This window comes from Bos indicus, chromosome 18 (assembly GCF_029378745.1).
Source record: "Bos indicus isolate NIAB-ARS_2022 breed Sahiwal x Tharparkar chromosome 18, NIAB-ARS_B.indTharparkar_mat_pri_1.0, whole genome shotgun sequence".
Taxonomy (NCBI): domain Eukaryota; kingdom Metazoa; phylum Chordata; class Mammalia; order Artiodactyla; family Bovidae; genus Bos; species Bos indicus.
The window spans coordinates 63,564,001-63,575,497 of NC_091777.1; positions in this window are offsets into that span (position 1 = coordinate 63,564,001).

The following is an 11,497-nucleotide window of genomic DNA, read 5'->3' on the forward strand; positions in this document are numbered from 1 at the left end:
TGCAGACATAAGTTTTCAGACCATTTAGGTAAATACCAAGGATCACGTGGGAAGCAGGGTTAGTTTTGTAAGAAACTGCCAGTCTTTCATCAAAGCAGCTGTCCCATTTTGCATTTCCCACCAGCGAAGAATGAGAGTTTCTCTCACTCCACATTCCTCACCAGCATTTGGCTTCCTCGGCATTTTGGATTTTGGCCACTCTGAGTAGGTGTGTATTGGAAACTTGTTCCTTGAAATATTGAAAGATGTGCAGAGTGTGGGCTGAGAAGTCAGACGGAATAAGATTTTCCTCTGACCCTGTCTCCACCAGCGACCTTGGACACGTCGCTTCCCCCATGAACTTTCATAAATATGAGCTCATCAGTTCCCTTTTTTCAGAAGCCAGTTGACCACTATTTACACACTGCCTGCCATGTGCTCAGCGTCTGGCACGCAGGAGCAAATGAAGCAGATAGGGTCCCTGTGCCCAGAGTTCCCATCCAACCAGGGGACAGACTCAAAGAGCTAACCATCAACTATTTAATGATGCTGTGATATCAAACAAACATACGGAGAGTAGCACTCACCACTGTAAATGCAGGTCAACCCTGAGACACCAGTGTCTTAACACAGCGGAAGTGTGTTTCTCACTTATGCAAATAACCAATGTGGGTTTTCCTGGGTGAAGTTCTAATTTCCTCCCTAGGAGTTTTCAGGAACTACAGTCGCTTCCATCTGTGGCCCGACCATCTTCATGGGCAGCAGTGCCCTCTGCCTCCAACCAAAAGCAAGAGAAAGAGAAAGCAGAGAGGGGGGGGGTCCACCTGTAAAATGGCTGGCCCGGAAAGGATACATGTTATTTCTGCCCAAATTTCTTGGCTGTAAATACTTACTACAGTCACAAGTGAATGCACCTGAGACCGGACAGTAGATTCCCTTGTGAGTAGCCACCTCCCAGAGAGACCACACCACTGCGAAAGGGGGAACGCTTTCCTGAGAACAGCCAGATGAGCTCTGCCTCTGGCCGTTCCTAGGAAAGCGTTCCACACAGGAGGATGGGTGGCAAAGGAGTGTGTTGTTATGACCCCTCCAACCGAGGCACCAGGCTTCCCTGGTGGCTCAGACAGTAAAGAAGCTGCCTGCCAATGCAGGAGACACGGGTTCCATCCCTGGGTTGGGAAGATTTCCCTGGAGGAGGGCAAGGGAACCCTTGCCAACCACTCCAGAATTCTTGCCTGGGAAATCCCATGGACAGAGGAGCCTGGCGGGCTGCAGTCCATGGGGTTGTAAAGAGTCAGACACGACTGAGCGAGTGAACAAGAGCAACAACTCATGCAGAATATGGCATCTTAGGTGCATCACCTCCCCAGGGAGGCGTACCTGGTGCCTCTCTTTTGTTGCTGTTGTTCGGCCAATCGGGTGTCTCTTAAAGACCCGAATCTTTTGAAATATGCAAATTAACGGAGCTCCCAGCCTAGTGAAGGAGACACACATCACAGCTCTCCAGTAGTCACGTGATTTCAGGGGTGCTGAATAACCACTAGGAACACTAGATTTTTTTTCTTTTTTTTTCACACATCAGCCTCAAAAGCTCAGTAATGTGTCTCAACAGGATGTCTATTTCTCACTCCTGTGACCCTTCCATAGGGGTGTCTCCACGTCTGCGGTTGGGGTCCCTCCCACAGGGTGACCCGTTCCCCAGGATTCTTCCAAATTTTGGGGCTTCAGCATCCACTAAGACCTCTCTGCTACCAGAGAGGCGAAGGAGAATGAGAGAGTGAAAACGACGCATCCATTTCTTGAAGAAAAAAAATAAAACAAAACACTGAGCGGCAGGTATTACGTGTGCTCTGGTTGCAGTGATGAGAATCAGTCGCAGGTTCCCAGCGGAGGCTAAGAAAGGCTGGAAATATCGTGCCGGGTAGGACCACTGCCTCCACTGACAACACAGCCGAACAGGGACTGCCCGTGGCCCAGCGGCCAAGACTCTGCCTTCCAACGCAGGGGGCGGGGCTTCGATCCCGGGTTGGGGAACTAGGATCCCACGTGCCAGGAGGCCAAACGATTAAATAAACTATACACAGCGCAATAAAGAGAAGCCATGAAAGTCTGGAGCACGTAGCTGCCACCCAGCAGGCGCTCTGAGGGAAACAGTGGCTCAGGCTCTGGGTCGAGAGGGGACTTGACCTCGACTGCTGACCCCAGGGAGGGTCCCCTGGGTGACGCTGAGCTTTGGTAGGCGTTTGAAGACAGATGAACTGTCAACGTGGGAAAGGAGGGCAGAGGGCCGGGGAGAAGTGTGGCAGAACCTTGACTCCAGCCCCGGGTCAGGAACTAATTTTACTGGTGGTTCTAAGAAGCTGACACAACTTCCGAAGCCCCTGGAGGTGGGAACACATCGCGGAGACGCTTCAATAGAGACTGAAAGTGTAGCGCTTCCTAAAAGGCTATGCAAAGACTTGTGATTGTATCTTTAGGACAATGGGAAAGGTTTTGTTTCATCTTATTTTATATATATATATATATATATATATATATATTTATTTATTTATTTATTTATTTAAATATATTGAATATTTATTTTGGTCGCTTGGATTTTTAGTTCCCGTGAGCGGATTTAGGTGCACCAGGGCAATGTGGAATCTTGGTTCCCCGACCAGGGATCGAACCCATGTCCCGTGCGTCGGCAGGTGGGTTCCTAAGCACTGGGAAGTCCCAGAGAAAGGTTTTAAATGTAAGTCTGGCATAGTCAGATATTTGTCTAGGATACATCTGTGCGGCCACTTCATGGAGACAAAATCGGAAAAGACAACGAAAATAATAGCTTAGGAGACTTCCCTGGTGGCCCAGTGGTTAAGACTCTGCACTTGCAATGCAGGAAGCATAGGTGCAATACCTGGTCTGGGAACTTGGATTCCACAAGTCATTCGGTGTGGCCAAAAAAAAAAAAGGAAACAAGACAAAAAACAGCTCACATTTTCACATTTTCTGGGCCCTGATAAGCCGGTCACTGTTTTGAGTTCTGCATATGGATAGTTGGCTTAATTCCCAGAAGACTCAGTAAAGGAGTTTCCTTTATCAGTTCCATTTTAGAGATGAGGACAGTGGGGCTCAGAGGGGTAACCGATTGGATTGTGCTGTGCATCTAGCGAGTGGTGGAGCTGGCTTTCAACCTGGGAAGGTCCTTTGTGGTCACCTATTATTGTGATACTATATTTAGCAATAATATATAATATCAATGTAAATTTTGTGTTTATTAAAGAAAACAAAACTTGGGTGGATAGACTGACTACTTAAGAAGCTCTTGTCTTCCAGGAAAGAGATGAGTTGCTTGGGGTAGGATGGTGACTGTTAGAATGCCAGGGATTCCCAGGTGGCTCTGGGGTAAACCATCCACATGCCAGTGCAGGAGACCCAGGTTTGATCCCTGGGTTGGGAAGATCCCCTGCAGAAGGAAATGGCAACCCACCCCAGTATTCTTGCCTGGGAAATCCCATGGACACAGGAGCCTGGCAGGCTACAGTCCATGGGGTCACAAAGTGTCGGACACAACTGAACTACTGAGGACACTCACACTCACACACACACACACACACACACACTCTCACACACACTCACACACACACACTCACACGGATTCGAGACTGGGAAGTAAGCTCAAAAGAAATGCTGATAGAAGTTTGGTTTCCAAAACTGACTGACTAGGTTGTTTTAGGTTAAACTTCCCACTTGCAAAAGAAAAAACGAAACAAACAAACAAAAAAAAAAAACCAGGGACAAACCATAAAGAACATCTGCTTGCTGGCCCTGGAGCGTTTCCAAGGCAAGAGAGAATTTTTGGTTCCAAATTGCGAAAAGAGAAGGAAACCAAGACAGGGGGATTTATCACTTGCTCATAGTCCTACATTGACGGTTTGCTGAATGTAGACAGTAGAAGCAGCGGAGAAGACAGGGAAAAGCTGGATAGAAGTTTCGGCCATCTCATTAAACAGAACTTCCAAATTGGGGTATCAAGCAGAAGGCTCCATCGTGGAGAAAGGACCCCATGAACATCCGCCAAGGGCCACATCCTGGGATGAAGGTGGACTGGGCGTTAGCAAGGCTCAAAAGGATAGAAATCCCAGTTTTAAATGATGAAGAGGACTGGTCTTTAGCCCATCTTCCTGCTGGAGGCATTTATCCTCTCTGCTGATTTTCTGTTTCATTTTGGTTTTTTTTACAATCTTTTTAATATTCTTTTCCATCATGGTTTGTCCCATGATATTGAACATAAGTCCCTGTGCTCTACAGCAGGACCTTGTTGTTCATCCAGTCGATATGGAACAGCCCGTCTCTCCCCCAGCCCCACCCCGCTGCAACCGCAGTCCGTTTGCTACGTCTGTCCGTCTGTCTCTGTCTGTAGATATGTTGGTTAGTGTCATATTTTAGGCTCCACGTATAAGTGATGTCCTATGCTGCTTGTCTTTCTCCCCGCTACTCGTTTTTAACCTCCTCACCTTTGATCTAATCTCAACCGAGCAGCAGTGTCACCCTGTTAAACATAACAACTCCCCCCTCCCCCAGCATCGGGGCTAAGCCTGGCAGATAGCGGAAGACGGACACAGTCTTGACTGCCAAGGCACTAGGAATGCCGGCCAAGTTCGTGTCTGGAGCTTGGGCTGATCGACACGAGAGAAAATGACTTGCCAACGTTATGGCTGTCATTCTAGGAGCTCACTGCCTTGCGAGGAAGACTCTATTACAGGAAAAAGGTGGATCCTATTTAAAAAAATGTTGAAGGGCCAACCGAGAAAATCTTGCCAAGGACCCCCCTGGTGGCGCAGTGGATGAGAGCCTGCCTGCCAATGCAGGGGACACAGGTTCGATCCCTGGTCTGGGAAGATTCCACCTGCCACGGAGCAGCTAAGCCCACATGCCACAACCACTAAGCGCACACCTGGAGCCGGGGAGCCAGGACTACAGACGCCTGCACTCCCTAGGGCCCGCGGGCCACAAACTACAGACGCCTGCACGCCCTAGAGCCGATGCTCCGCAGGGAGAGAGTGGCCCCCACTCTCTGCAACTAGAGAAAACTCACATGCCGGCAGCAAAGATGCAGCACAGCCAAAAAATAAATAAAAAATAAATAGCCGTGTGTATGTCTTAAAAAATAATACTAAAAGAAAAAAGAAAAGCTAGTCAAGAGCTGATTACTATGGAATGTTTTATTATTCCTGGGAAATTATGGGATAAAATAGGACTCTGGTTTTGGGTAGAGGCATCTACTGAGAAGAGGAGCAGGAGCGCTCTCATCGGGAGAGGCACTTCCTGCTGACCCCGGGCCCACAGAGCGGTCCCTCCAGTCAGGGCTGGAGTGGAACAGGAAGGACGCCTCTTGTCCCCAGACCTGGGAGGAGGCTGTCGCATGAGACCCAGGTCGGGCTCCTGTATGAGAGGGAAGGGCTGCAGCTTCTGCCACTAGTTCCCAATTGCCAGCCCTCAGGATGCAGGTGGGAGAGTGATGCCCGGGTGTCCACACAGGGATATCCCCCAGAGGGCTGAAGGCGGCTCACCTGAGCTGGTTTGTACGCTTTCCATACACACCTGCGTTTGCTTGAAAACCAGAATCACTCCTTCCTCAAAAAAAAAAAAAAAAAAACTATCCTGTGATCCAGCGATCCCACCCCTGAGTCTTTTTCCAAAGGAAACGAAAGCTTGATCTTGAAGAGAGACGAACACCTCTGTGTTCTTTGCAGCATTATTCACAATATGCACAAGAGAAGGAAACGTGTCTGCAGTGGAGTGCTTAGTCACTCAGTCGTGTCTCACTGTCTGTGACCCCATGGACTGTGGCTCCTCTGTCCTTGGGTTCTTCAGGCAAGATTACTGGCATGTGTTGCCATTTCCTCCCCCAGGAGATCTTCCTGACCCAGGAATCGAACCCACTTTTCCCAAATTGCAGGTTCTTTATCTGCTGAGCCACGGGGGAAGCCCTAGGTGTCTGGCTGCTGCTGCTGCTAAGTCGCTTCAGTCGTGTCCGACTCTGTGAGACCCCAGAGACGGCAGCCCACCAGGCTCCCACATCCCTGGGATTCTCCAGGCAAGAACACTGGAGTGGGTTGCCATTTCCTTCTCCGATGCATGAAAGTGAAAAGTGAAAGTGAAGTCGCTCATTCGTGTCCAACTCTTGCGACCCTGTGGACTGCAGCCTACCAGGCTCCTCCATCCATGGGATTTGCCAGGCAAGAGTACTGGAGTGGGGTGCCATTGCCTTCTCTGCTAGGTATCTGGGGCTGCAGAGAATTAACTTGTATCTTGGGCTCCCTCTTGCGACCACAGAGAAGAAGTTCCCTTCCTGCAGGAAGGGAAGGGAAAAAAATTTTTTTTTTAATCTGACAAATTCATTTCTCCATTCAATAAGGATTTGTTGATCCTCTGTGTATCAGACACTCTTCAAGGCTCTTGAGGTCCATCAGTAAACCAAAACAAAAACCCCTGCCCTCGAGGATCTTATCTTCTTGCGGAGGGAGTGTTGTTCAGTCTCGTAGTGAGTCTCTTTATGACCCCAGGGACTGCAGCACGCCAGGCCTCCCTGTCCATCACCAACTTCCAGAGCTTGCTCAAACCCATGTCCAATGAGTTGGTGATGCCATCCAGACTTCTCATGCTCTGTTGTCCCCTTTTCCTCCTGCCCTCTATCTTTCCCAGCATCAGGGTCTTTCCAATGAGCTGGCTCTTTATGTCAGGTGGCCAACATACTGGGAGCTTCAGCTTCAGCCCTTCCAATGAATATTCAGAGGTTGATTTCCTTTAGGATTGACTGGCTTGATCATCTTGCTGACCAAGAGACTCTCAAGAGTCTTCTCAATAAGTAAATCCATTCCTTTTCGAAGAGGAAAAGTGATTTGGAAAAAGGAGAACGTGGAGGGAAGGTCTGGGAGATCTACAATGCCTGGGGGGTGGGGAGCAGGCTGAGATGTTTATAAGATAGTCTGAGGAGGAGGAGTTGAGGATATGCGTTTGAGCAAGAGTTAGAATGAGAGACGAAGTTGGTCACTGTTCATCTGGGAGAGCACAGCTCCAAGCGGAGGGGCAGTGGGAGCAAAGGCAGTGGGGTGGGCCTGTGCAGCGGCTCATTCAAAGACCAGCAGGGAGCCCAGTGTTGCTGCTGGGGAGAGGAAAGTGCAGGGGTTAGTTCAGAGAGGCAAGGGCTGGAGGCAACAGTCACAGAGTCACTGCAATCACCCAGAGTGAGGTGGAAAGTGACAACGCTGACTCTAAAATGAAGACATCCTGGAGTGTGGAGTCAAGTGGGCCTTAGGAAGCATCTCTGTGAACAAAGCTGGTGGAAGTGATGGAGTTCCAGTTGAGCTATTTCAAATCCAAGCTGTTAAAGTGCTGCACTCAGTATGCCAGCAAATTTTGGAAAACTCTGCAGTAGCCACAGGACTGGAGAAGGTCAGTTTTCTTTCCAATCCCAGAGCACCAGAGTGCTTCCTTTGAGATTATCCTTCAGGCCAAAGACGAGGACCACGTTGTGGGCTCAGAGTTCCCATCCCTTCCTCCCCACATGGGTTCTGGTTTCCCTTCTCTCTGCTTTGTCTTCTGTGCAGGATTTCCTGTTAAGCTTGAATTGAGTTGCAATCCCTACCCTCCATCCCCCCAAAAGACAGTGCGTATAAATACCAAGAACTAGGGCTTCCCTAGTAGCTCAGCTGGTATAGAATCCACCTGCAGTGCAGGAAACCCAGTTTGATTCCTGGATCCAGAAGACCCCCCAGAGAATGGATAGGCTACCCGCTCCAGTATTCATGGGCTTCCCTGGTGGCTCAGACGGTAACGAATCTGCCTGCAATGCAGAAGACCTGGGTTCGATGCTCGGGTTATGAAGATCTCCTGGAGAAGGGAACGGATACCCACTCCAATATTCCTGCCTATGAAGAATATTGAATCCCCATGGATAGAGTTCACAAAAAGTCACACGTGACTGAGTGACTAAGCACATACACACACACACACACACACACACACACACACACACACACACACAAAGAAAGGAAAAAGAGGAAGGAGAAAAAAACAAAGTGAAAATCCCTGCCTGTCCAGGTGAGACATACCTGCTCAGAGGGGATCCCGGGAGCCTCGAGGTTATGCTGTCTTCCTAGCTGTGTGGCTTTCATGCAATCAACAAACTGGCTTGACTTTTGTCCCACCAGCTAGATCTAAACACATCTCTAGCATCTGGACACACATACCATTTCCTGTCAAACTCCATTCACAGCCACAATGCCACGCCCAGGTTTGCTTAAACCCCACCCCTACCCATGGCTCTGTTGCCTGAAAATAAGCTCTAAGATGCCTCTCAGACTTCAGACCCTGGGAGAGCTGGCCTGCCCACCTCTCCAACCTCGTCCTCCAGAACACCCCTTCCCTTGATTCCCACCAGCCACCCCCACAATACACACACACACACGTATTGGTTCTCAGTCTGCTCCTCCAAATCTAAGCTTGTCTCTGCCTCAGGACCTTTGCACAGGCTGTTATTTCTGCCTGAAACTCTCTCCCCACAGCTTCTTCTCATCCTTCAAGGACCATCTTCTATCACTTCCTCCAAAGTACCTCCCCACCATACCAAATAAAGTAGGTTTCTTGTTGCACCCAAGGGCTTCCCTGGTGATTCAGTTGGTAAAGAATCCACCAGCAATGCAGGAGACTGGGGTTTGATCCTGGGTTGGGAAGATCCCCTGGAGAAGGAAATGGCAACCAACTCAAGTATTCTTGCCAGGGAAATCCTATGGACAGGGGAGCCTGGAGGGCTGCAGTCCATGGTGTCGCAAAAGAGTCGGACACAACTTAGCGATTAAGCAACAAAACTCTGGTTATGTAAGATGTTAACATCAGGAAGCTGAAGCAAAAGGTCTGTGTACCACCTTTACAGCTCTTGTGTAGATCTAAAGTCATTTCAAAATGACAGTGTAGGGAGTTCTCTGGTGGTCCAGTGGTTGGGACTCAGAACTTTCACTGCCAAGGGTGAAACCCTGGTCAGGAAACTAAGATCCTGCATGCAGGCAAAAAAATAAAAGAGAAAGCCTTCTCAAAGGAGAGCATAAAAGGATGTTAAAAGAGGGAACAAGAAGAGCCTGGGAGGTGTCAGAAATGTACATTGCCTCGATGGGGGTAATGCTTTTACACTGTATGCTTTTTTTCCAAAGTCACCGAATGGCACATATTAAATATGTGTGCTTTCTGTATATCACTTATATCTCTGTAAAGCTGTTCAAAACACAGCAGGGGGGATTTCCTCTATTTCTGCAGTTTGAGGCCCCAGGGGGAAAGCCCATGAAAGGTAAACGCATGCGTGTCCTAAAGAGTAGCTTCATGAGACTTCCCTGGGGATCCAGGGGTTAAGACTCTGTGCTTCCACAGCAGGGGGCTCAGGTTCCATCCCTGGTCTGGGGATTAAGATCCTGCAAGCTGGTGGTTGGAGAAGGAAACGGCAACCCACTCCAGTACTCTTGCCTTCAGAATCCTATGGACAGAGCAGCCCATGGGGTTGCAAAGAGTTGGACACGACTGAGCAACCAATGCACAAGCCGGTGGTACATCTAAAAAATACACAGAAGCATCAGACATGCAGCAGCCTGTATTCTAAGACATCTCAGAGCCTCCCCCTGTCGGAGATGCGGCATGGTGGAAGAAGGCTGATCCTCTGGATTTGGGGGGTGTGAGGTTGAGGTGTTAGTCACTCAGTCATGTCCGACTCTTTGCGACCCCATGGACTGTAGCCCACCAGGCTCCTTTGTCCGTGGGATGGTCCAGGCAAGAATACTGGAATGGGCTGCCATGCCCTCCTCCAGGGGATTTTCCCAGATCCAAGGATGGAACCCCGGTCTCCTGCATTGCAGGCGGATTCTTTACCGACTGAGCCACCAGGGAAGTGGAGGTTAGGGTGAGGGGAGGTAAAGCTTAGCAGCTGGCACACACGTGCACACACACACACACACACACAGCAGAAGCAGGTGTGATGCCGAGGACGCCGCCAGGCAGTCAGAACACCCTAGAGGCCTGCCCGAGAGGGCGAGGGCCCCGGAGGTGCCAAGGTGGAGAAGAACAGGGGCCAGCAGGGCCAGGGCAGGACAGGAGCCAGCGAGTATGAGGGACAGGTGCAGCACGGGTGGCTTGGGCTGGAACTGTGACAGGCAGACTCCCACCACGGAGTCTGTCACCGTCTAAGTTACTTCTCCCTTGTGTCCGGGTCTGCTGCGGGCCTCCCCGGACCCGTGGGGGCATCCCACACAGGACCCGGGAGACACGGGCCAGGCCTGGAGGAAGTTTAGTGAGGCTGGTCATGGCTGCAGATACCGCACTGGTCAGAAGCGATCATGCCCATCAGGGTGAAAAACGCCGGCGCCTGGTGGGAAAGGATGCGCGGGAGGGATGTGAGGTTCCCGGCCGGGCCAGGACCGGCCCGCGGGAGGCGGACAACCTACACATCCCGCCTCGGCCAGGGCCACTGCGCAGCCGCAGCACACACGCTTTCCCAGTGACGTGAGCCTGCTTCCTCGCCTGGTACCCGGTTAGCCTTGCTCTCCTCTGCCCTTCTGCAGACAAGATTTCTTTTTTTCTTTCTTCCTTTCTCTTTTTCTTTCTTTCTGTCTCTCTCTCTTTCTCTCTTTTTGTATGTCAATTTTAAAAATTACAGGGTTTTCATTGATTTACAATATTGTGTTGGTTTCAAGTGTACAGAAAATATGGGCATCCCTGGTGGCTCAGTGGGTAAAAAAGGAAAAACCCACTTGCAATGCAGGAGACCTGGGTTTGATCCCTGGATCGGAAAGATCCCCTGGAGAAGGAAATGACAACCCGCTCCAATATTCTTGCCTGGAAACTTCCATGGACAGAGGAGCCTGGCAGGCTACAGTCCATGAGGTCGCAAAAGAGTAGGACACAACTTAGAGACTAAATAATAACATTAAGGAGATCAGCCCTGGGATTTCTTTGGAAGGAATGATGCTAAAGCTGAAACTCCAGTACTTTGGCCACCTCATGCGAAGAGTTGACTCATTGGAAAAGACTGATGCTGGGAGGGATTGGGGGCAGGAGGAGAAGGGGACGACAGAGGATGAGATGGCTGGATGGCATCACTGACTCGATGGACGTGAGTCTGAGTGAACTCCGGGAGTTGGTGATGGACAGGGAGGCCTGGTGTGCTGCGATTCATGGGGTCGCAAAGAGTCAGACACGACTGAGCGACTCAACTGAACTGAACTGATATATATATATATACACACACACATATATATATACATATATATATATAGAAATGAATAAAGAACATTTTGTATAGAGAGAGAGAAACTTCTTTTCCATTATAGGTTATTATACGATTGAACATAGTTCTGCTATACAGTAAATACATAGATCTCTCTGATGTGTCGTAGCTGGTATCTGTTAATCCCATACTCCTAATGTATCCTTCCCTGCCCCTCCCTTTCCCCTTTAATAACCATAGTTTGTTTTCCATGTCTGTGAGTCTGCC